At 41.2% G+C, this 25,278-nt stretch overlaps 1 protein-coding gene across 1 annotated transcript in view; it reads left to right on the forward strand.

The window, feature by feature from the left end:
* Positions 1-25,278, forward strand: part of AFF2 (ALF transcription elongation factor 2) — a 482,556-nt gene that overhangs the window by 406,217 nt on the left and 51,061 nt on the right. The window lies entirely within an intron of this gene.

Below are 25,278 nucleotides of genomic sequence, written 5' to 3' on the forward strand. Positions count from 1 at the left end.
TAATTAGTGATGTTGAGCATCTTTTCATGTGCCTTTGGACCATCTGTATGTTCTCTTTGGAGAAATGTCTGTTTAGGTCTTCTGGCCATTTTTGGATTGGGCTGTTTGTTTTTTGATACTGCGCTGTTTGTGTATTTTGGAGATTAATCCCTTGTTGGTTGCACTGTTTGAAAATATTTTCTCCCATTTGTAAGTAGTCTTTTTGTTTTGTTTATGGTTTCCTTTGCTGTGCAAAACCTTTTAAATTCAATTAGGTCCCATTTGTTTATTTTTGTTTTTATTTTCATTACTCTAAGAGATGGATTCAAGAAGATATTGCTATGATTTTGTGTCAAAGGATGTTTTGCCTATGTTTTCTTCTAGGAGTTTTGCTGTATCTGATTTTACATTTAGGTCTTTAATCCATACAGTGATATTTTTGAGATGATGACACAATGTTTAAAAAACAGCTATTTTGAGATATAATTCACATAGTATATTCACAGATTTGTACAACCATCACCACAATCAATTTTAGAGTATTTCCATCATCTCAAAAGGAAACCCTATGCCCATTAAGCACTCACTCACCATTCTTCCCTTCACCCAGTCCTCACCACTAATCTACTTCTGTGTCCATGGATTTGTCTATTCTAGACATTTCATATAAGTGGAATGATATACAACTTGTGGTCTTATGTGTCTGCCTTCCTTCACTTAGCATAATGTTTGCAAGGTTCACCTGTGTTGTAGCATGAATCAGTACTTCTTTCCTATATAAAATTCCATTGTATGGATTGGCCACATCAGATTTGTCCATTCATCAACTGAAAGACATTTGGGTTGTTGTCACCTTTTTGGCTGTTGTGAATAGTGCAGCTATGAACACTGTTGCGCAAGTTTTTGTGTAGTAGTATATTTTCAGTAAGACATATACCTAGGAGTGAAAATACTGGATCATATGATAATGCTATGTTTAGCCTTTTGTGAACCTGCCAGGCGGTTTTCTATAGTGCATCATTTACATTCTCACAAGCCTTCCAATTTCTTGACACTATCGCCAACACTTGTTACTCTCCATCTTTTTGATTATTGTCATTTTAGTGGGCACAAAGTGAAATCTAATTGTGGTTTTTGATTTGCATTTACCTGATGTCTAATGATGGTAAGCATTTTTCATGTTCTTATTGGCAAATTTTATATATTTTCTTTGGAAAAATATCTATTCAGATCCTTTTTTAAATAATCGAGTTATAATAATTCTTTATATATTCTAGATACAAGCCCCTTATCAGACATGTGATTTGCAAAAGTTTTCTTCTATTCTGTGAGTTATCGTTTAATTTTTTGATGATGTTCTTTGAAGCACAAAAGTTTCTAATTTTGATGAAATCCAACTTAACTATTTTTTCTCTTTTGTTACTTGTGTTTTTGGTGTCATTATATGAGAGTCCATTGTCTAACCCAAGGTCACAAAGGTTTACACCTATGATTTATTCTAAAGGTTTTAGGTCTTAGATCTTATTTTTCAATCTTTGGTCCATTTTGGCTTGATTTATATATATATAAATATCATATATATATATGATGTGAGATAGAGGTCCAACTTCATCCTTTTGCATGTAGAAATCCAGTTGTCCCGGCACCATTTATTGAAAAGACATAAATGTGCAGGTATATTTCTGGACTCTTATTTCTGTTCCATTGATCTCTTTATCTCTCCTTATTCCAGTACTGCACTGTCCTGATTACTATAGCTTTGTAGTAAGTTTAGCTATTTTTCAAGGTTGTTTTGGCTATTCTAGGTCCCAATTACACATTTTTAACCTCACTGTACCTGTATAGACACCGTCTTTTGCTTTAGAATCCTAAACACAAAGAATACTTGGTCTTCACGTATATGATGCAAAGACATAAGCCTTAGCAGTACAGAGGTGGGTACTTCCAGTTCTGAATCTGAGAGTATTCTTGATATGTTTCATGCTTAGAATAAAATCACTATTATGTGGATCTTTCCCAGAAGCATCTAACATCTTCTGGATTGGTAGACTGGTGTTAAGTGTGAATGGTGTTCTTCAGTTCTGTAAACTGTTCATTCTACTTATACAACGGGAAGGTGGTGTGGCTATTGTATCACATATCCAAAGGTCCCCAATTTGTGTTTTTACTTCTTGGCATTTTTCTGTAATTTTGTGAAATATTTTAATATGACAAAGTCACTTCAATTACACAGTCATTATAAGTTTTGCCAAGGTTGACTATGGATCGTTTTGTGTTCATTAGAGCACAAAATTAGAATTTTCATTGCTGCAACTGTAAACACTGTTTGGCTCAAAGGAATCAAGCAGTTTCTCATAAAATCTTGGATAACTGATAATTGGTATTTTTCCTATTTTCCAGCATATTTTAATTTTTTGAAACGATTTTCTGTTTTCCCTCCCTTGGTATATTTCTTTTGGCCTGGAAGTTGCATAAGTGATTTTCCTCCAAATGGATGGCATTGCACACGGTGCATGAACCAGTGGGCACAGAGAACCGTCCCCAGAGTCAGGAGAAAGAGAATAAATTATTTCTTTAATTTTCTCAGCTTTAGTTGGCCCAAAGTCTGGCAGTTAGACCTGAGTAAGTCTGGAAAAACCATCTGGCACACCTACATCTGTTCTCACATTTGCCAATCAGGATTTATCAAAAATCAATGGCTTGAAAGCATGAAGCTCTTAAGAGGTGCTAATTTGTGGCTAAAGAAAAATACAAATGCCACATCATTTGGTCCTCATGGAGTATAGATTCAGTTTGGGAGAATTCAGTGAATCTGTTTCATTTTACTTTCTCATATTTTCTGGAAAAAGAAGAAAAAGTAGAAAGTAGCTCATACCTAAGGGCCCTCTTTTCCCTCCCTTTGTCTTTTCAGAGCCTGGAATGACTTTGCCATGGGGGTTTAGATACCTCGCTGCTGTTTATTTACTTTTTTTTATTTAAAATATTTTTTACCATATATATTTTTTTTTCTACTGTACAGTATGGTGACCCAGTTACACATACATGTATACATTCTTTTTCTCCCATTATCATGCGCCATCATAAGTGACTAGACATAGTTCCCAGTGCTACACAGCAGGATCTCATTGCTAATCCATTCCAAAGGAAATAGTTTGCATCTATTAACCCCAAGCTCCCCAACCACCCCATTCCCCCTCTCCCTCTCCCCCTTGGCAACCACAAGTCTGTTCTCCAAGTCCATGATTTCCTTTTCTGTGGAAAGGTTCATTTGTGCCGTATATTAGATTCCAGATATAAGTGATATCATATGGTATTTGTCTTTCTCTCTCTGACTGACTTCACTCAGGATGAGAGTCTCTAGTTCCATCCATGTTGCTGCAAATGGCATTATTGTGTTCTTTTTAATGGCTGCTGTTTATTAATGGGCACTCAGACATCCCTGCTCACTCCCCAGTTTATCAGGATGTTCTCCACAAAACACCAACCCTTGGTTCTAAATCATTTTCCATTTACTGTCCCTGTTTTCCAACTTCCACCTGCCACTCAAAGTCAGTCATCTCCAAGGAACCCCTCCCATACCCCTCCCTCCGCACCAGCGAAGGGGAGAGGGCATTCATTATTCATTGCGATGCATCCTCTTTGCCAAGGTGTATTCTCTTGCTTCAAACTCAAAACAGCTCATTGGCTTCGTGAGGATCCAACAGCCACAGGCGGAAGAAGAAGTTTATTATGGGATGCACATGACCCTGCCAGATTTCACTGACAGATTTTGAAGCCAGAGCAAGGAACTGGCTGGCACTCTTTGTGCATGAATGTCCTTTGGCCCTCACTGTGCTCATTGTTACACAGGTACCCCGTATAAAATACAGAGACGTTTTGCAGATAATAAAACAACTAATGCCATTCACATACCAACAACTACAGGGAGACTCTGCCTCAAAAGCAAGTCTATAGCATCATGGCCCATATGTAAAAGACCAAATTATAGTTCGATGCAATTCTAGGTTGCTTTTCTTAGCCTTAGCAAATTTGGGGATTAAAATGGGTTACTCTTGTACCTCATGTGCTTGGCCCAAGGGGTTTTGTCCCTGAATTACCAAAATCACCGCGTGAAAAGGCGCTTTCTCTAATGATGTCATCCTTCACTATGGCCTCTAAGGCCAGCTTTCCAATGTGAGATCTAAGCTGCATGAGTGATAAACTCTACTACTGTTTGCTGAAATTTGGAAGCGGAAGCCTAGCAAACCACGTCTAACTCACGAGTAAGTAAAAACAAAGCATGTGTGGTAGAGAAAATACAGGCTCGTGTTAAACAACAGGGTCCCACAGATGAGCACAGGGAATCAAGAACCACTTCAACTCCTAAGAAAACACATGATTGTTTGCTTTGCAGGACATGTATAGTCTTTGCCTAGAAGGGTTTTCCTCTCTGCCAGAAAACCCACAGTGTACCAAATGCTGCCTCTCACAGAAACCCAAGTCACTTTCTAAATCCAACCAAAAGCTTATCTGATTGCACGTGTTTTTGAGGCGGGTGAGTGTCTGGACCTTAGAAGGAAGAGGACTGTTCGCCTGTAGTATTTGTTACAGAAAAAGAAGTTAGGGCTGATTCTCTGGGGCTGTTTGTCTTTTGTGAAAAAGTATAACATGTCAAAATGGAGCCACAGCCAAGATTTTGGCAGTTGCCAGAAGATAAATGGGGCCTAATTACACTTAAGGCTTCAGTTCTATTGACAGAGATAACAACATTAGAAATGACCACCAGACTTTAGATTCTCTATAAAAAGTGTTTAATCTCACTTTTATACAGATGGATGAGCCTCAGATCCTCTTAGTAGAGTGGAAGGGAGACCCTGGAAATTCAAAATATAAAACTCTTTTACTGTGAGCTCTTTGCTTTGTTTTGGGGACATAATTAATAACCAAAGATAGTGATTAAATCTACCAGCTAGTAAAAAGAAACTAGTGACACTTGTAGAAGATCTGTCGCGCGCGCGCGCGTGTGTGTGTGTGTGTGTGTCTGTACTTTCAGCAAACATCAATTTTCGGGCACTGAAGGCAAACCTGTTTAGCTTCAGGGTTCTTACCTGCATTTCATGCCTTCCATCTAGGTAAACAGTGCTCGATTTTTATGGGATTGTGAAAATGGAGATAACTTGGGCAGTTAATACCTCTTCCAGGGCAAGCATTCTGCACAATTCTTGCATTTCAAGTAAAATGGGCCGAGTTGCTGCTAGACCTTGAGGTGGGTGCCAAAATGAGGGCGCCAGCACCTGCGCACAGAGCACTGGAGTTTCGTTGAGGGGTGGGGGGAGTTCAGGCATGCAGATGCTTCCACTTCCAGAGAGATGCCAACCCAAGGGTGATACAAAATAATTTTTAAATCTGTTAGAATGAAAGCAAACTGTCCCATAAATCTTGCTGGTTCCAACAACCTTGGGGTAATGTGGGCTTCCATTGCTTCTATTACGTTCTAATTTCTGTGCTCTTCACCCATCTCAGATTTTACCAGAAAGTTCTTCATAGGTGGATATCAACAAACAATCCAGTAAGATCTATTCAATAAGTAAATGCATTTAACAAGACACTTGCACACACATCCAAATCTAAGCATTCCACAGACAGTGGTAAAAAGTAGATCCATGTGGTATTTGATCAAGTTATTGTAACAGTTGGCTTTTAAGAGCAGCTGTCTGGTTTGCCTCCATTTCCTCTTGAAGCAAATGAAAGAGGGGCTGCATGGGCTCTGGGGCTCCAGGCGGCTCTCATCCCGTGTAATCTATGAATCCTTTCTGCTAATATATAGCTTCCTGTCAGTGAACAGCCAAAGGGATACATTTGAGGATAACCAGTTTTTTCATCCCAGATTTTGAAGATACCATCCTAAGGACCCCGTGTTATCATCTCTACATTTTCGAGAAAATTCTGAAAAATTAGGAAAATGATTTGAACTGTTTGACAAATTTCTAAAGAATAAATGCCTAGCGCACAGTAGGCATTTAATACTTGTTGGACGAATGGATGAGAGAAATAGTGAATGTAACCTTGGCCTTTAAGATGACATTTCAGTACTGTGTCACACACACACTTGTCCCAAGAGATGCTACTATGTCACCTCCACGGCAAAATGTTAGTTGCTGGCACTGGCCCTGGGAGCGTGGGCCCTTGGCAAGGCTTTCGAAGAGCCCTAGGCACAGCCTGGAGAAGTGAGGAGTCTAGATTCAAATCCTAGCCCTGTTCCTTCCCGTGGCTTTGGGCAAATTGCTTCACTGCTCTGTGCCTCCCTTTCCTCATCTGTCAAATGGGGTCGTGAGAGGACCTGCTCTGTAGGATGTGATGGAAGGTAACTAAGGTGCTGTGCTTCCAACACCTGGAATAGCATAGCTATACAAGTGTTTGCTGCGATGTTCGTCCCTGTACTGGAAAGCCTCTCCGCTGGGTTCAGTGACAGGGACTCCAGACCTGGTGTAAGAAGCCCAGGATTTGAAATCTGGCTGTAGCTTGGTGGCCTTGAGCAATTTTCTCAACTTTCCTCAGCTTTTGTTTCCTTATTTCTAAAATGAGCTAACGCCTCTCATCATGTGTATAAAAACCCCTGGCATCTGGTAAGTGCTGGATAAACATCTGCTGAACCTGCCGGATGCGGGTTCTTAGTGCACCTGCTACAAAAGCAAGCCACCGTTCAGCTGATGAGGTATATCTAGTATTTTCCTTGCCTTGCAGCTCTACTGCATCCCATGTACTGTGTGTTCATAAAAAATAAGTCCGGGAGTTCCCGTTGTGGCGCAGCAGAAAGAAATCCAACTAGGAACTGTGAGGTTGTGGCTTCGATCCCTGGCCTCGCTCAGTGGGTTAAAGATCTGGCATTGCCGTGAGCTGAGGTGTAGGTCACAGATGTGGCTCAGATCTGGCGTTGCTGTGGCTGTTGTGTAGGCCGGCAGCATAGCTCCGGTTTTACCCCTAGCCTGGGAACTTCCATATGCTGCAGGTGCAGCCCAAAAAAGCACACACACACACACACACACACAAAGTAAGTCCTGGGTGGGGACACATCGATACTGTACAGGCAGTTCCATTTTAGTTCTAAACTTGCTATGTCATAAAAGCAAATAACAAAGTATGTGTTGGTGTCCTTTGCAAAAAGCAGCCTCGCCACATCAAAGCCTGCCAAGACTATTTATTCAGCTTCTTCTGAGATGGAAAAGGGTGAGTAGAAATTCTCCCACTCTGCTTCACACTGGCCGAATGATGGTGTAATTCTGGCTCAAGTCACGTGACCTCTCCTCCTCTGCAAAGCAGAAAGGGAAGTCATTCAAGTTCACATGAGTCACTCTTGTTGAGGATCTATGGGGAAATCAGTTTCATTGCAGAGCTGAGATGGAAGTCGCCGTGAATGGCGTGGTTTCTAAATGAAGATGTAGCATATGGAGAACCCAGAGTGGGATGTATAGCTCATAATTATAGAGGATATGGGGTAGAGTCCGTCTTGCTGGTGTTCACAGCAATCTGCTGCTTCTCACATCAAAGCCTTGCCAAAGTGCAGTGACCTCCTTGCCATTTTCCCAGCGATGATTGAATCTTCCGTACCCCTTCAATCCATATTCATTGATTTTTGTTACTCAAATGGAAGCTTATTGGTAGATCTATTTGGGTGACCTCTTAGAATAAAAGCCTTGATGTCACATGGAAAGTGCCGCTTCTGTGTTCTTCCCTGGTGTGCTAATTGAAAAATGTACAAGATAATTTAAGATTCTCCAACCCTGAGACCTAAGATCTCATTTTCTCTGGAGATTGTGTTTGAGTTCTTTTAAAAAAAAAAAAAAAGAATTCTAATCATCGGTTTACCTTTCGATGCCACTTTGAGTAATGTTGAGTTTTTTTATGGTTTGCCCAAGACTGAACACTTTTCGATTTATCCAGAGAACTAATAGATTCTGGAATGAAGAGAAATGGGACCTTGAACATAGACATTTATTAATAACTGCTAATCCCATGGCTAGAGAATTCTTTAGAGAGAGGGAGTATGTCTGAGGCAGGGTTCAAGGGAGGAAAACATGTCTTGGCAGAGACCTTACAGAAGCCAGGTCAATGAGCTTCATAATTTTCCCATTTAAATACATGACACAATGACCACAAACCCATCCTTCCATCTCTACTTTCGTCTCTCCCCTTTCTCACTTGTATTATATTTTCTCTTTCTTTCTCCTCTATGCCCCTTACTGCTCTCTTGCTCTTACCCTTTTCCTCAGCATGCTCTCCTCTCTTTCCTCACCTTTCCTCTGGGACTGAAACTCAGCCTTATCCTCATCACACTGTAGTCTACAGAACAAAGACAAAGATAACTGAAGGCTGGACTAGAGGTGCGAGGCCTCCAACTAGTCTCCTGCATTGGGTTATTACTTTGAGCACTAAACAGCAATTCAGTCACAGGCAAAGAGGTACCTCGCGTTGAACATCCCAGCCAGATGTTGGCTCTTTTCAGGGAGGGTCATGAAAAATGTTTATAACGAAAGCACTGCCAAACGCCCTACTTTAGTAGACTGAACAAATGATGTTATAATGTTTTTATGTATTCATGGTTAAATTGCACCTCATTCGAACATAACAATATTGGGGAAAGAATTGCTAAGTAGACCAACTTGTCATTTTTTCAGGCGGTATTTCCATGTGCTGAGTTAATGAGATGAATGCTAAGATGAGTAGGGATTTTCCTGGTATTCCAGAACATGCAAATGGTATCCAACATCTCCTCCATGGAAGCTTTGGCTCTGTTTTTCATAAGCTTCCCATTCTGTTCGTATACAATACAGTATCTTAAGTATAAACCTATCATCAGGTTTAGCAAATCAATACCGTAAGAGTGTGAAATGGTCCCCAGAACTGTCCACAAGGGCATTTCACAGTAAAAGCAATTGAAAAAGAAGCTGCAATGGAATATCTTATGAGATAGCCATTTAGATCACAAAAGGGCCATAAAAGTCACAAGTAGTTTGTGTGAAGCAAGGTTCATAATATAACCATCCAGGACTTGCTGGGAAGAAAGAGGAAAATTGCAAACCAATTTGTGGTTATAGCCTTTTCTGTCAATTCTATTGGGATTTAAAACTTGTAAAAGGTAGAAACTTCTGCCAGCTTACAATATGTAGAGAGTGTGTGTAACTATCATCATAGCAGCCAAACAAAACACCAATTATTTGAAGCCAATAGAGTCTTTATTAACTTCAAAGCAATTAGTGCACCTCGGGTTCATTTCGCCACGGAATGGGAAGTTGCCACCCAAGATCATTTGTCAGGAATAAACTTGGGAGTCATCCCAGGATGTTTCATTTACATCTTTCAAAAATCGTTTTGCAAATGATGGATGACTAGTTGCAAAATGGAGTCCATGAAAACGTGGGCTGGCTTTCAGGAACCCGTGCAGCCTCCGAGATTGCAAGGTGGTGGAGCAGAGGCAGACTGTGCTTGGTGTTTCCTACCCATCAAGACAGCCTGCCTTGTCCATTGTTTCAGGCTCCGCTGACCCAGCGGGCCTTCTGAAAGCAATCGCAGTGACAATTGCTGTCTATGCTGAGCTCCCACTGGGCACAGCACACTCTATATGCATCATCTCTAATTAGTTCAGCAACTCTGCAAGACCTTGTCCTCTTCCTACAGATGAGGAAACTGAGGCTTTGAGAGGTTAATTAATGACAGTTGAGAATCCAACCCAGATTTGCTTGGGTTCCCCGCCTGGGACCTTGTCTGGACGCCAGGCTCCTCCTCCACTTGATGAGTCCGTCAGTTGATGGCGAGAGCCCCACACCTTACACATTTTTCTATTCAGGTCACCCTCGATATTCCCACACTGAGATTTCACCTTCAGGTTCCCTCAGACTGGAGACAGGAGTTGACAGATCTCCTGGTTATGTGCTATTGTGCATTTCTTGTGCTGGCTCTAAATCTCTCCAAACTGTAAGCAAACTAATTAGATTACAACTGTAAGTCTTTTAGCATGAATCTTTTTGACTCACTGTTGATTCCCAGCTCAGACACAGCGAGTCTACCCAGGTCTTTATTGTCATCTGAACAATAAAAGTAGTTTCTGGTATCCCTTCACCTAACCTTTCTTTGCAAAGAGCAGCACACTCCATTAATGAAGAGACACAAAATGAAATTCAATAATGCTGTACTCAATCAGATTTCTTCAAAGAAATGTAAAGTAATGCGGCCTCTTTTAATATCACTTTGGAAAACCTGACATAATTACCTTTTGGTTATAGCGGCTGAGGCCAGAGTCCTGGTGTTTTCGCACCACTTGTGAGTCACCGAAGTACTTTTATCAAATAGAAAACAGAGTCCACCAGGCACCCTTGTCACCTGCCTCTGTCTAAAGTGGCCTTTCTGAGACCAGGCAGAAATGCCTGTTTCTGTGTTTCGTAGAATCCCCGGTCATCTCTATCCATGACTGAAGGGCACTCGCTATAGATGGCTCTCTGGTCTGCACTTGGTTGGAGGCCAGTTGGGAATCCGGGGACCAGGGGGTGGCATCCCCTTTCCAAAGCTGAAAAGAGACCCAGAATCATAGACAGGCCAGAATTGTTCTGGAAGCGCCTAGCCAGGGTTCACAGCCAACTTTGACAGGCCCTACGAAATAGGTTAAGGCCAAGTTCATGAACTGGGTAGACCATTTTAAGGACACCTTGCCTGGGTGTGCCACACAGCATCCCAGCCTCAGTCAGAGCTCTGACATGAGAAGCCAGGTGCCACACAGACCCGGGCCATCCTGACACTGCTGTGTACCAGCTCCATGGCCTTGAACTAGTCTAGTTTCCTTCAGGCCCATCAGTTTCTGCATTGGTAAATGGGGGTAATAATCTCTGCCATGGCTTCTTCACAAGGTTCCTTCAAGGGACAAGAGAGAATGTTCTTTGCCCAAGTGATGTGTAAACTCTAAGAAGCTATAAACTGACATGAGATTAGTCTCATCATATCTTAGCCAAAGGGGTGGACAAAACATCAGACCTCAACATGTCCTGGCCTACAGTAGAGGTGAGCGAGGGTTCTAGGAATCACTTGGAAACTTTCACCTTGCCACACCAGCAGCTCTTAGCAATGGGTGAGCAAAAGCCAAAGTGGAGACCCTGGTGGCCATTGGAATCACGCAGGGCCATTGGCATTTCTACGCTGGGGCTGGTGGGAGAGCTCTGTGCCCCTGTGCCAGCCTGGACCATGGGGACCTATGTGGAGTCCACCGTCCTGGCATTCCTTCCCCAGCCTGGTAACCGGTTCGCCTCAAGGAGTCAGGGCCAATCACTGCCACGCCTTCAGGTCACCTCCTCTGTCCTCCAGCCCCAATCCCCAACTGTGGTTCCCACCTGTGATTTGCAGTTGCATGGGTCCCAAACCACGTACATCCGTCACAAATAAAGCAATGAGTCTTTGAGGCCTCTGGCTAGTGGAACAGGAGACAGGCCTGTCATCTCATTAATCACTTACCTGTGGCTGACGGGGATTTAAATAACACAGTGCTCTCATTCCCCTGGCCACTAACGCAGTGCTATTTCAGCAGCTGCTGCTGCCTGACTTCTGATGGAGACTCTAGGGATGAGGGAAATTTTTGCAAACTGCAAATGCCTCTGAGTAATGGGTTTCATTCATTTCACTGAAGACTGCATACATTTCACAAGTGGTTGTGCTAAGATGAGAATTTAAGGATTCATATGCAAGCCATGGTTGTGATTTGCATTCTCAACACTGAGTTATTTCACAGTTCCCTGCCTATTGCAGTGCACTGATATTTTAAACAATACTTCTGCTTCTTAGAGTAAAATGGGAAAAATGTGAAGGTTTTAATAGCCATTATAACTGATTTATCAGAGTGGTACAGTCATAAATAGTACTTCTACAATTAATTGGTGGCCTTAGTCATTGTGGAAACACAAATCACACCAACCTAGCATCTTCTAATTTCCATGTCTTGCACCACTTTTATCATCTATAATGACCGATTTTGTTGAAATAAATGTATTAACAATGACTCAGAAAAACGAAGGGAAATTATCTTGTTTTCCCAGGTGATTGTTAAGAAGGCCGAAATGCATGCTTTTATCCTGCTCCAAGTATTGTATCATATTTGGAGAGGAGGTGGGGTTCTTTTTGAGCATTAGAGAGTCAAGTGCATTAGAAAGTCAAGTCTTTGGACTGGCTGAGCACTGGAGGACTAGCTCAAAATATGATTACGGCAAGGATTCACTTCAAAAGAAAAGGAGAGGTGATCACCCAATCATTCGTGTCATTCACTTGCTGTTTATATGTAGCTGGGGGCTTTATTTCTTTTTGCTGCTGTCGCTGCTCTGGCTGATGTCAGGAAACACGACTCAGGCCAGTGTCAGCCTCAGTATGGCAAATACATAGTAGACGCCACAGGGAGCCAGGAGACCCGCACTCTCCCACCAAATCTGCCCCTACCCCTTCCCTCTCTGGGTCCCAGTTTATTCTGCTGTCAAGCCAGAGGAATGGATGAGACAGTCTCCAAGTCCAACTCTCAAGACTTCCCCTCGAATGCTGTGAGTTTGGATTTGCTATTGAGGATGAATCCTATGGGACTGAAGGCCATCTAGTTAGAGATTGGCCATGGCCTGGAGCCAGCCAATCTCCTGAGAATTTTCCTGATTAGAAACAAGTCTGGGCTACTCTTGGTTTCTGGGGATGGTTCGTTCTTTTGTAGGTGTGCAAAGAATGAGCCACGTGGGCATCCACCCCTCTTTTGGTTGTTTGCTTCTGCATAATAGAAGAGCTCTGGAGTCAGGCCGACCTGGAGTTGACCACTAGCTCTTCCATCTATTAGCTGTGTGATCTTAAGTAGGCTTCCTTAGGTTACCTGAGCCTCGGTGTCTTGGAAGCTGGATCCATCTGCACACACTCTAAGGAAGCTTCCTTACCCAACCTGCAACATCAAACTCGTATCTTCCCTTCCTTCCATTGGGTTCAACTGGATCCCATCTCTTCGGAAACTGCTGTGAGGATGGTAGGAACTTGTGTCAAGTACTCAGCCCCTAGCACAGAGTAATTGCTCAGTAAGAAGGCACTCTTATTTCTGTGATCTGTTGTTAGTGGTTTGCTTTGTCAGTCATTGAATCCATCAACCTTATCTAATTCGCACAACACACCCTCACCTTCATTCACATTCATTCATGCATTCATGCATCCAAGATTTATGGAATACCTACTAGATGCCAGGCAGTATTCTAGGAGCTAGAGATACAGCAGGAAACAAAACAATCCAAAGCTCTGCCCTAGCGGAGTTTATATTATATTGGGTGGAGACAGACTATAAATGACATATAATGATAAAATATGTTGGAAGGTGATAGGTGCTATGGAGCAGAGTTGCAGTTTAAACAGAGTGGTCCGAGAAGGCATTGCCGAGAGCTGGCATCTGAACAAAATATAAAGGAAATGAGGGAATGAACTCCACAGAGATTTGGGGGAAAGAAGAATAGCAAAGGCCCTAAGACAAGAGGGTGTCTGGTGTAGCTAGAAACAGTAAAGGAGATCGTTCAGTTGAAACAGAGTGAGTAAGAGTGAGACTGTGAGGAGAGGAGGTCCAAGTGTTCACCGGGAACCATTGTACAAGGGCTGATAGGCCATTGGAAAGACTTTGACTCTGAGTTGGGAGCCACTGGAGGATTTTGAGTAGAGACCTGATTTTGAATAGACATCTGATTTATGTCATCATAGGATCATGTGGCTATTGAGACGTGACTCTGTGGGTCAGGGGTGGAAGCAGGGGAAATATTCTCTAAGGAAACTTTTGCCATAATCCAGGTGAAAGGGCCGTGGCTTGGACCAGGGCATTGGTGGTGAGGGTGGTGAAGAGTAGATGGATTTAGAGACTGATTTTGAAGGGAGAACAGATAAGATTTGCTCATGGGTTAATTGAATAGACATAATAAAAAATGCACAAGTCAAAAATGATTCCAAGATTTTTAGCGTGAGTATGTGGGAAAAATGCTATTGCTATTAACTTTATAATTCACTATAATCATTAACAGCCTGGTGACAATGGGCCATATGGAAATATCTGAATAATTTTTCTCATACATGGACTGGGAGAATTTTAGGTGCTTATTATATTTCTGATACCCATATTCAAGGGGAAATGTCCAAAAGAAATAAGGACATGTCTTTTAAGCCAGTGGCTTTCAAATGTTGACGTACAGCAGAACCACCTATGAGGCTTGTTAAGAAATCTAGATATGAGGTCACCCTCAGACCTATGGGATCCGGTTCTCTGCTTTAAGCACATGCACACATACACAGCTACACACAGCATGTTGTCACTGCTTTTTTTTCATACTATTGAGTCGGTCAAATGCCTGGTTTTTGGCTGATCACTCACTAACCAGGTTTCAAAGTAAAATAGCTAGCTTTTTTAAATAAAATATTTTCCCTATCTGGGTGGTCTGTATTCATCAAGTTGGGCATCTAGGACGTTGATCAACTCACTCATATGACCTCCAGTCCACTGAACATACTACTGATTGGCCTCGATTCGTCTTCTGACAATTCAGTGAGATGCATTATGAATTCCCAAGATCCTCTACCTCTGTATGATTCTATGATACCATGGTTCTGCTCTGTTATTATGAAATTGTTATTAGAAGGCCATTGGCCTCTTAAAACTAGATATTTATGAAACCAGAACCCTAAATGATGGTGATGGACATTTTACTTGAATTCCGTATTGGAATTAACTCCGAGTCAATTCAATATAGTAGCAGAGCAAAAGATCACAGCCTTTAGAATCAGAAAGACCCTCATTCAAATCTTGAAGCAAGTGGCTTCACCTCTCTAAGCCCCAGTTTTCCCACCTATGAAATGAGGATAACAGTATTATGCCATAGAGCTTTTGTGAGGATTAACTGAGGCTTCGTTGAAAGTGGTTGGCACCGGGCCTGGCACACAGTACAAGCCTAATAATTAGTGACCACCATCCTCCTCCTCACCATCTTGGTCATCATCTTATTCATCATTGTTATTTGTAAACATTATGCCGTTTCAGTTGTCGTTGGAGAAGGCGGAAAATACTCTCATGAAAGCACACGTTTCAAGAATTTAGTATTTGTCCTCCAATAGATCTGTCTGAAAGTACACATATATATGAGATATTGGCTAAAATAGAGCAGAACTTTTCAAACCGTGTTCCAGCCAAGCAGAAGAACCACCCAAAAGTGGGGTTGTTTCTTCCTAGCCACTTACTTGGATGTGAGACCTTGGACGAGTCGTGGCACATATTAAGAACTCAGTGAAATTCAATTTTACTAGTAGTATCATTACTGCATATAATGTGGGTGGTAATAGCGGTGAAAGGAGAATTTTGGTGGTAAAAGGTTGTTGGACAAAAGAAGATGCTTGTGCATCGTATCCCAAGAACCAGTGAAGGTCTTGCACTCAGGCACCAAACTCAGAGGAGAGAGGAACCTCACCGATTCTGAAATTAGACCTGAGACTTTCTTTTTAGAAGCTGCAGATTGTGCATAGGCTAACAACGAGTCTCATTTCTTGCTCATTTGAAATGGTATGTATATTAGGTATCTGTACACTTTTATTTAAGTCTGAGCCCAAATTTCATACTTCTGACACGCTCCTCTATCTCAATAGCTCATCTTCAGGGGTGATGCTGTTGGTGATCTCTCTTCTCGGGGACAAGTTAAGGGTCCCCTCATTCTGATCCTTCCGCCAGCTCTCTCAGCGGGCCCCTCTCCCCACCTCGGTGATCTTCAGTTGCAGGTGAATCCGGCTCCCACTAGAAGCTGAAATGAGAGGAGGACTTGGAGTAAGCAGAGTGTCCCAGCGCTGTCCCTGCCATGTAATCAGAAGCTTGCCTGCAACTGGAGTATTTCACAATAATTGTCGTGTTTTCAATACGAATGATAAAAAGGCAGATATCAAGGCAAATATCAAGGCCTCTGGCTGACAAAAGCAGATTTCAGAGAGAAATGTGAAAATAGCAACTTACTTCAGCAATAAAGAGAGTATATTTTATACTCCAGGTTCCCCCCGCCCCGTTTTGTAAAATCATGACTTTCTAGTAAATGACATCCCAGAAGATATTTATCAAAGCAGGAAAGCTGTGGAAAGGAGCACCTCGCATTCGCTTTAATATTTCGCCTTTTCTTTTGACATTTTCTTGCCTAGAGATCTAATTCCATTAAATATGTACATTTTTTTTTTTTTTGGCTGGGAGTCTTCTTCATGTATCTTTCAGATAAATCTTAAAAGTACATAAGGTCTGTAGGGCAGCTTTTTTTAAGTGCAAATGAGACACACAGTAGAATATTGTCTACGAGGGTTCCCAAATTATTTATGTTCCTGCAGAGCTTTCTCTTGCACTTTCTGTGATAATGATAACGGAAAAGGTAAGGTTCCAAGGCACCTTCTGTGGAGCACTGTCAAGCCACATTAGTCATATTTAATGTCTGACATGCCGAAACTTACTTTGGCTGATCGCTACTTTGGCTTTATTAAGCATCGTCATGACCAAAACTTTGCCCCATGGACAAGGTGAATAGAAGTGGGACAAAGTGCCAAGTTACCAGGGGTTGTCTACTCTACTTCACCATTGGAATTCTCTAGGACCTTGGAGTGTGAGTGTTTGCTAACGTGGAATAATTATATTCTAGATTCTATAAACACTATGGGTAAGCTGGGATGTCTCCCGGTAGCTCTTTCAAGGCTAAAACATTGCATCCATAATTTCTTCTCTGGATTTTATTTTTCATTCCCTACCTCTTCCACTATTTCCTGCAATTATATGAAATCAAACTCCCAGCATAAGGATTCACAAACATGGGATTTATTTTACAAATGGGTATTTGTTAATGTTCAGAACACTGGAATTACAACATAATGAGAAAGTTTACAATGAGTTAAGATGTTTGAATTTGCACTTCTGCTGTGCTGGTCCCCTCTACCACACCCCACTGACGTCCCCACTCTGTCCCCTTTCTAAGGCAGCTTTGGAAAAGAGACCATGGACAGGATGCTGATGACAAGCCTGGGGGAACAGAAGTCATTACGGAACTTTTTGTTCATTCCCCTTGAGGCCTGCAACAGTCTGGATGAGCAAGCCCTATTTGGGGTTTCCTGCGATCTTTAAGTTTATGTCTTTCGCCCAATCAGGGACAGTCAAACATGGGAATTTAAGATACCACCTTTTATGGGTAGTCACTGTGGGTGGCGTGAGAGTTGGCTATCAGGGTAACCCAGATTTGTTTTCTGCTACTGCAACAGAACTACTGCTTCATTACTACATATTTTCTATGTGTTATCTTTACGGCAGGCAAAACCTCAGTAAAACAAAGAAAACTCCAAGTCATTGACTAGCACCGGGAACCATCTGTGGGGCTGGGATATTCGGGTTGGCGTGCGATGTTACTCAGAAGCTCAGGATCACAGGGCAGGGTCCCTCGTCCTCAGCCAAGCTGGCTCAAGCGACAGCTGCTGGCCTGTGGCCCGATGGGACAGGAGAGGGGACCACAGTTGAAAGTCATTTTCCCATTGCAGCAGGAAACAAGTCTCTGTGACCGTAAGGTTCTCCGCCTGCAGAGGACCCATCTGAAGATAATGAGATGGAGAGTAGATCTTAAATGTTCTCATCACACACACACACACACACACACACACACACACACACACACACACACACTGCCGTCCTGTGAGATGATGGGTGTGTTAACTAACCTTAGTGTGATCTATCATTTCACAATATATACATGTACCACGTCATCATGTTGTACACCTTAAATTCACACAGTGTTCTGTGTCACTTATAGCTCAGTAAAGCTGAACAACAACAAAAAAAAGACCAGGAGACTGGACATTAGAAAGACATATGTGAGAAGCCATAGGAAGGGCAAAAGAAAGGAAAAGAAGAGAGAAAAGCCTCCTAGCCCTAAATGCAAATCAACCATATCCCCCGTCCACCTGAGACGTTTGGTTCGTCAAAGCTCTTCCATGAGAAGAGCTGGTTCTTCGTTCCTCCCTGCTGCCTGTGCTCTGCCTGTTCCCTTGTCCCTGGCTGATTGCCATAGCTTGACTCAACTAATTTCCCCATCACTGAAGACCAGGATGTGTTGAGGTTGCTCCGCGGTGGAGGAGATGGTGGGGATGAAGGGAGAGTGCAAAATCTGTTGCTTTTGCAAAATTGTCATCAAAAGGATAGCCAGGACATAAATGATACTGTTTTGGCTTCAAAAGGGTTAGCAGGTGTCTGCGAAGTCCCAAATGAGCTGTGTACAAGCTTGTACAAACAAGTGCAGAATCAGGCCTGTTTGTTATTCACACAAACAGAGTTGAAACCATCTGAATTCCACAGTTCCCAGAATTCAGATGGTGCACAATGGTCCATAATGAGCAGCACCTGTGCTTACCTCAATTACCAGACAGTTCTGAACAACGGCAGAAAGGGCTTACTAGAATTTTTTTCAATAATAGATTTAGTTATGTCTTTCATAATTGGATTCAAAAGCTCAAAATTTCATTTTGCAACTTGTTCATAAAATTTGTATGAAAAAGTCTGGCATTTATTCAAAAGAAATAGTCTATGAAGGAAAAAATTGCAAAACAGCCAACCGCTGGTAACTAAGCAGCCAAATTATAGTCCAAGCACTTGGCGAATACACCGTCTTTTTATTATTTCAGTAATTGAATTTCTGTTAAAGCGTGGAGCATAATTTAACATGAGGAATTTATTTATAATACAATAGTGTTTCAGTAATAAATGCATTATTATTGTCACTTTTAATGGAGTCTTATGTATTCCCTCTGAGACTGTGTGGCAGACTTCGAGACAGCCACTGCACCAGTGTTGTTTGTAGACAATTGAATTAATTGGAGACAGGGTCATTAACTCGACCTGAATACCTCTGATTGCTTCTGTAAATAAGGTTAGAGAGCAAATGGCTAATCTTCGTTGTCATTATAGATTCCTCTTACATTTTCACACTGCCTTGTATATTAAGATCATTTTGCTAAGCAGCTTTTCAGACTCTCCTCATGTTTCCGGTATCGTCTTGCGTGGCACATAACCATAATTGTATCAGACTTATATTACATTCTCCATATCTTTATAAAACACGATACGAGAAAGGAGCCTATGTCGAATCACAACTCATAAAAACCATCAGACCAATAAATGAATAAACCACAGTGTATAAACCATCATATTAAAGGAAAGGAAAATCACAGAGCAAAAGTTGCTTTGGTCTTCTCTTGCAGATCTGTGTACAATTTGGAAACAAATTAACACAGGATGGGCTCCCAAAGATGCAATCTCTAAAGAAAGAGCACAGCAAGGGAAGCATTGATTAAAATCGCTTTATGTTTCAGTTGATGCCATGCCCTTTCTTGCCCTTCTATAACAACATTAATAACATGCAAATTACAGGAGGTTGGGTTCTTTCTCCTCGATCATTCTAGATTGGAGTTAACTAAGAACTATTGGAAATATAAATATTAAAAACTTTTAAATATATGGCTTGATACTTTGCATAGCATTACCCTGTTATAGGCATATGAGATATCGAGAGGAGATTTGGGAAAGATTCTCCCATTATAATGACCCAAATATTTTAAAAACATATACCAGAAACATTTCTTGAAGTGAACTTCATCAGGTCCTTTTATAATACAATTCAGAAAGAAAGGACCATTAAAAATGGACAGTATTATGACTATTGAAACTTTTACAAGTAAGATGCCAGAAAGAGACAGAGGAGGAGGAAGGGACAGAGGAAAGAAAAGGCATTCTATGCTTTGTTATTTTTCTTGACATAAACCATAGCTCCAACACCAGGAATTTATCATTGTCCTATGACCAACTGGAAACCCATCAGTTTTTTCCCCAGCTTTACTGAGCTATGATGGACAAATAAACATTGCATACATTTAAGGTGCACGATGTGTTGTTTTAATATATACATACATTGTGAAATGATTAGCACAATCAAGCTAACAAACACATCTGTGCCTCACATAATTACCTTTTTTGTGGTGAAAATTCTTGAGAGCTACTCTCTTAGCAAATTGCAAGTATACAATACAGTATTATTACCTGGACTCACAATGCTATACATCAGGTGTCCAGAACTTACGCATCATATAACCGAAGGTCTGTACCTTTTGACAAATTTTCCCCTGGAAACTACCATCCTACTTTCTGTTCTATGAATTGGATTTTTTCTTTAGATTCCACATATAAGTGAGAATATACGGTATTTTTTGTTTGTGTCTGCTTAATTTCACTTGGCATAATATCCTCCAGGTTCATTCATGTTGTCACAAATGGCAGGATTTCCTTCTTTTTTAAAGCCGAAGAACATTCCTTTCTGATAGGTAGATGATAGATAGATAGACAGACAGACACCACACTTTCTTTAACCATCATCTGAGAGTTGACATTTACCTTGAATATTTAATGAGCCATGTTCGACAGGTGGAAAAATAACCACCATTTCAGTTCTTTTAGACTTTTAGTATATATTATTTCTCCAACTAAATTTTGTGTATATGATGAGAACTTGAGTGACATTTGACTCTCATACATGTGAATGTACACTTGTCTATGCTATCAAAACATGGCTAGAACCCAGTGCAAACATTGGCCAACAACATCTTCTTTATTAAATGACTGATGCCCAGTGTGTTCTGCAGAGGTCAACATTTCTATTCTTAGCCAGCTATTGGCAACATCAAAAGGAACATTATGCTCCTCCCTTGAAGCACTGGACTTCTCTCGATATTGTTTGCCTTTTTAGGCAGCCGTCTTAATTGATGCTGGTATTATTCTACTTCTCTTGGTATTAGCCCTCTTGGATTTTAGCCAATGGATGCATCCACTCACATGCACACACGTGCACATGCACCCCCTCACACAGGGGCACACACACATTCTCTCTCATTCAAATTCCTGGAATTTAGGTATAGTTGTCTCAAATACGTAGTGAAATAAAATTGTTAAAGGGAACATTTTCACACATAACCTTTCTGGAAAATAATTCCCCACCAATTTTTGCCCAAGTTTCCTACCAGCAGAGTAATGTACCTGGGTCTTGTCTTTGTGAAGCTAGAATAGTGTAGGCTTGTGGAAACTGGAACTTGAGACATTGATAATATCAGGCTAGAAAACATACATCTCACTAAAAGTACATGTCTCACGTGGTTTTCAAGTGAACGTAGTTTTCTTGTTCTGAACATTTAAAACCCCTTCCCCAAGTCGTGAACTCCTTTCTTCACTGTAATTCCTAAGATGTACATTTGTTTGGGCTTAGCTGGTGGCGGACCCTGTCTAATTGGGACTTACTATTGACATACTCTCAGGATAGGTAGATTCCCAGGTTTTCAGAGGACCACAAATGTAATTTGCTTAACTTCAAAAGGCATTTTGAATTGTTCGTTTCCTTCTTTTTATTCTAAATTCTGTCTTCTTTGGAACTGCTAAATTTTCCAAATTACCCTGCATGACGAATTCCTCTTAACGTTAGACCCAAACACCCTGACCTTGTTATTACTAGCCTGTTTGTCAATTATTATAGATCCTGCAAGTTCTTGGATAAATGCCTGAGTTTGTTTCCATTCTTTCTAGGTCAGATTTTAGGTGGCTCTGCGTTCATTTTGTAATACAGGATTGTCATTCTTGTTGCTATTGATCTAGATTCAAGCCGAAGCCCTGCCATCCCACATACAGGAGTCAGTGTACTTAGCTATCCTATTACACTGGTGGCCATGATCGGACTTTTTCTCTTGACGTCAAAAGCGTGTTGGGCTCAAGATCAAAGGAGCTCCCCACGTATGAGGAAAGCGTAGTCCCTTCTTCTCTCATTTGCACTTGACCTCCTTTAATTTAGCCTTGATGAGAAGGGAGCCTGTGAGCTGGAAGGCAAGATTTTCAGGCAGATAGCATTACGGGACTAAAGAGCCAATAGTTCCTTTGCTGTCATTCAAAATAACAGGCATAGGAAATTCTGTTTAAAATAGCTGGGCTTTTTGACTTAGAGGGCTTCTGTATAGAAGATTTAAGATGTCAGCTTTAAATATGACATTGATAGTCTTAGGCAAAGAATGGGAGTGATTCTTGTAGGAACTGTCTTTTTTTTCCCCCCCTGCCTGTTTATTAATGGTCTTTGTGATTTATTGTAAACGCTGGGGAGGATTTTCGGGCCCATTTATCATGGAAAGGGAACACCTTCTTGTTCTTAATGTGAGTGTTGTAATTAGCGATTCATGTGGGCTGGGAGATTTCGTTCTGTCTTTTGTGAAAGTCCTTCAACCTCAAATTTAATCCCAAATTGATTGAATATTTTTTCTTCCATGAGGAAATTAATTATGCCACTAGAAAAATCATCAACTAGAAAGGGAGTTAATATCAGGCGCAGTGTAGGCCAGGGCGGTTAATGTATCAAAATGATATGATGAGAGTAGCTCACGTTTCACACAAATCAGAATAATGGAATCGTCATTTTAATTAGAAAATGGGAAGGTCTGTATATATATAGCCCTCGTTTTCAGTAAGAGCCACAGCATTTATTTCTTGTGTTCATGCCCGTCTGTGCACTCTGCTACCCACTGACAGCTGTTGCTCAAAATACCAATTACATTTAAAATGTCCATCCATGTATTTTACATTTTGTCAGTGGAAATGAAGCTGAAGAGTCAGGCACTGTGATGGGCCCACAGCCGTACAACCAGTTGAAAGTTTACAAATCCATCATCAGACAACCTATTTGCTTAATTATTTTCATCAAATTAACGTGCGACCTAGGATGTTTTGGTGTTGGGTCGGCTGCCCTAAGTATTGACTTCTGTGGAGACAGCAGTACATAGTCCGTAGTGAAATATTGCTCTTTACCAGGTGACCTTGGTTTATGCTGATTTTTTCTTCATTCTGAGGCCGTTTGGAGTGTTTTTCATAACAAGCAAATCGGGTACAAGTTATCATGCCGGTCACCCTAGGATACACACAGTGACGGCCTCCAAGAAATGTAAGACTTTAGTTAAGCCGGCAAAAGATGAGCACAGTGTCATAATTTGAGAATAATCAAGTGACAAAACTGCGATGTAGTTAGTGAAAAGAAATCACAACAGAGAGGTGTCTGGGAGAACTAAAATCATGGACAAGACCTCATGTCATTTGAATTTGAGCTTGAACCATAAAGATTTAAGGAAGCAGGAGAGAAGGAAAAAAGGGCATTCTAGCCAGAACAAACAGGGCATGCAAAGGCATGGGAAGAGAAGGAAATAAACATTGGCGCTAAGGTAGAGGGGTAATGGAGAGAAATCTCTGAAAATCCTGTAGAAAAGACCACACGTAACTGCAAGGAAGTCATCGTGAATTCTGACACCGAGAGAATTCATGCTGTAGATGGTCACTGGGAGCAGGTATAAAAGAAGTCCGAGCTTCTGGTCTACTAGAAAGCGAGGCCAAGGAGAGTAAGGAAAACATCGGATTTGCAATGGCGAGTGGGCAGGACCGAGATGGTAGGTGGCAGTTAACGAAGCAGTTTCCGTCCATCAAAGAGCTACAAAGCCTGATTACTGGGCCTTTAGACGTTTCCAACTGTGAGGAAATGGAATCATCACGTGTTGACCACAGCTTTAAGGAGTGTCCTGGTGGAGAACGGTCAGTGTTTCCTGATGGGGGACCTGCGGCCCGGTCACACCCAGAAGGGCTGTCTGAGCAGCTTCTGCTCCTCATGGTCTGTGTTAGCTTACTGCCTTCGCCCCGTGTTAGGGTTAGACACTGCAGTTTCACAAGTTGCAGTGTTTTGGCCATTCGCTTAGGTATTTCAATGCCCATATTTAGAATATGTTTCAGACATAATTATGAAGACACATTCAATAAGGGAACTGTATACATTTTATTTTAGAAATTGTGTATGCGACTCTGAATGCCATTCATTGATGGCCCTGTCATTCCATCTACAGGAATTTTACTTGGTAAGGATTGCTTTTATAATTTAAAAAACTTGCATTTAAAAGCACACCTCTCTGGTTTTTGTTGTTGTTGTTGAGTTGTATGGGTTGTTTTCATAGTTTGGAGATTAAGCCCTTGTCGGTTGCATCATTCCAAATATTTTCTCCCACTCTGTAGGTTGTCTTTTCGAGTTTTTTATGGTTTCCTTTGCTGTGCAAAAAATGTATATATATATATATATATATATATATATATATATATATATATATGTAGTATGTATAACACCGAGATTGTTGGTGGCAATTAACAAATATACATATATATATATGTATGTATAACTGAACAGCAGAAATAGGCACAACATTGTAAATCGACTATATTTTAATAAAAATTTAGTTTAAAATTTAAAAATGACTCAAAGCACACACTGTCAATATTCATAAATATACGAAATATTGTTGGAAGAATCATAAGAAACTGATAACAATAGAAAACTTTGGAAAATTGGGTGACGTGACAGTAGAGGGCAGAAGGTGTACTTTGCATTGTGTCTCATACTGTATCTTTTGAATTCAGTACCATGTTTACTACTTCTTTCAAGACAAATACAATTTTTGAAGAAATATAAACCACTATTCTATGTAGAAAGGGTTCTCAGCCATAAACTAATAGAAGGCTTTTCCTCTAGCCTCAGTGCGTTTTGTCATTTGAAGGAGTCAAATGCAGCAAGGTCTTCTTAGCCTAGAGGCCGGATGGCCCTCAGTGTTTTGAACACTGAATTTTGGCAACCCATCTCATTAGGTCATTAGAAGAAAGCATTTGGGGATTAATTGTGTGTTCCTGTTGCCATTTAGTATGATTGTGAGGTGTGGATTTTGTAGTAGATCCTGGACTCTCTTCCTTTCCTCAGCCTAGACTTGCTGTTTAAGAAAGAGTCACAGTTGCCTGGTGAAAACCTCTCTCAGACCCCAGCAACATGACGTAGGCTAAGAGATCGTGGAGCTTCATGGGCCAAGAAGGGAGTGTACCTGTTCCATCTCTCCCTCTTGCCCCAGCCCAGTGTTTTGCAACAATCGAATGAGGTCATGGGAGTGAAGATACTCCAACATGAATAAGTGCTCTTCACTTAAAAAGTATTTGGTCTTGTTAATCCAGGGATGACAGTCTTCTAGTGGGACCATTAGGACATAGATAGTAGGCAGTGGTTGCACCAGGGGACACTCCTCTTGGAGACATACAGAGAAGACTTTGTTATGGCTTTACCCTAAGGTATCTTAAGCACGAGTACCAAGCACTATACAGGGTGTGGTGGGGGGGGGGGAGGGGTGATAAACCTCTGGCCTTAA

The sequence above is a fragment of the Phacochoerus africanus genome, chromosome X (assembly GCF_016906955.1).
Source record: "Phacochoerus africanus isolate WHEZ1 chromosome X, ROS_Pafr_v1, whole genome shotgun sequence".
Lineage (NCBI taxonomy): Eukaryota > Metazoa > Chordata > Mammalia > Artiodactyla > Suidae > Phacochoerus > Phacochoerus africanus.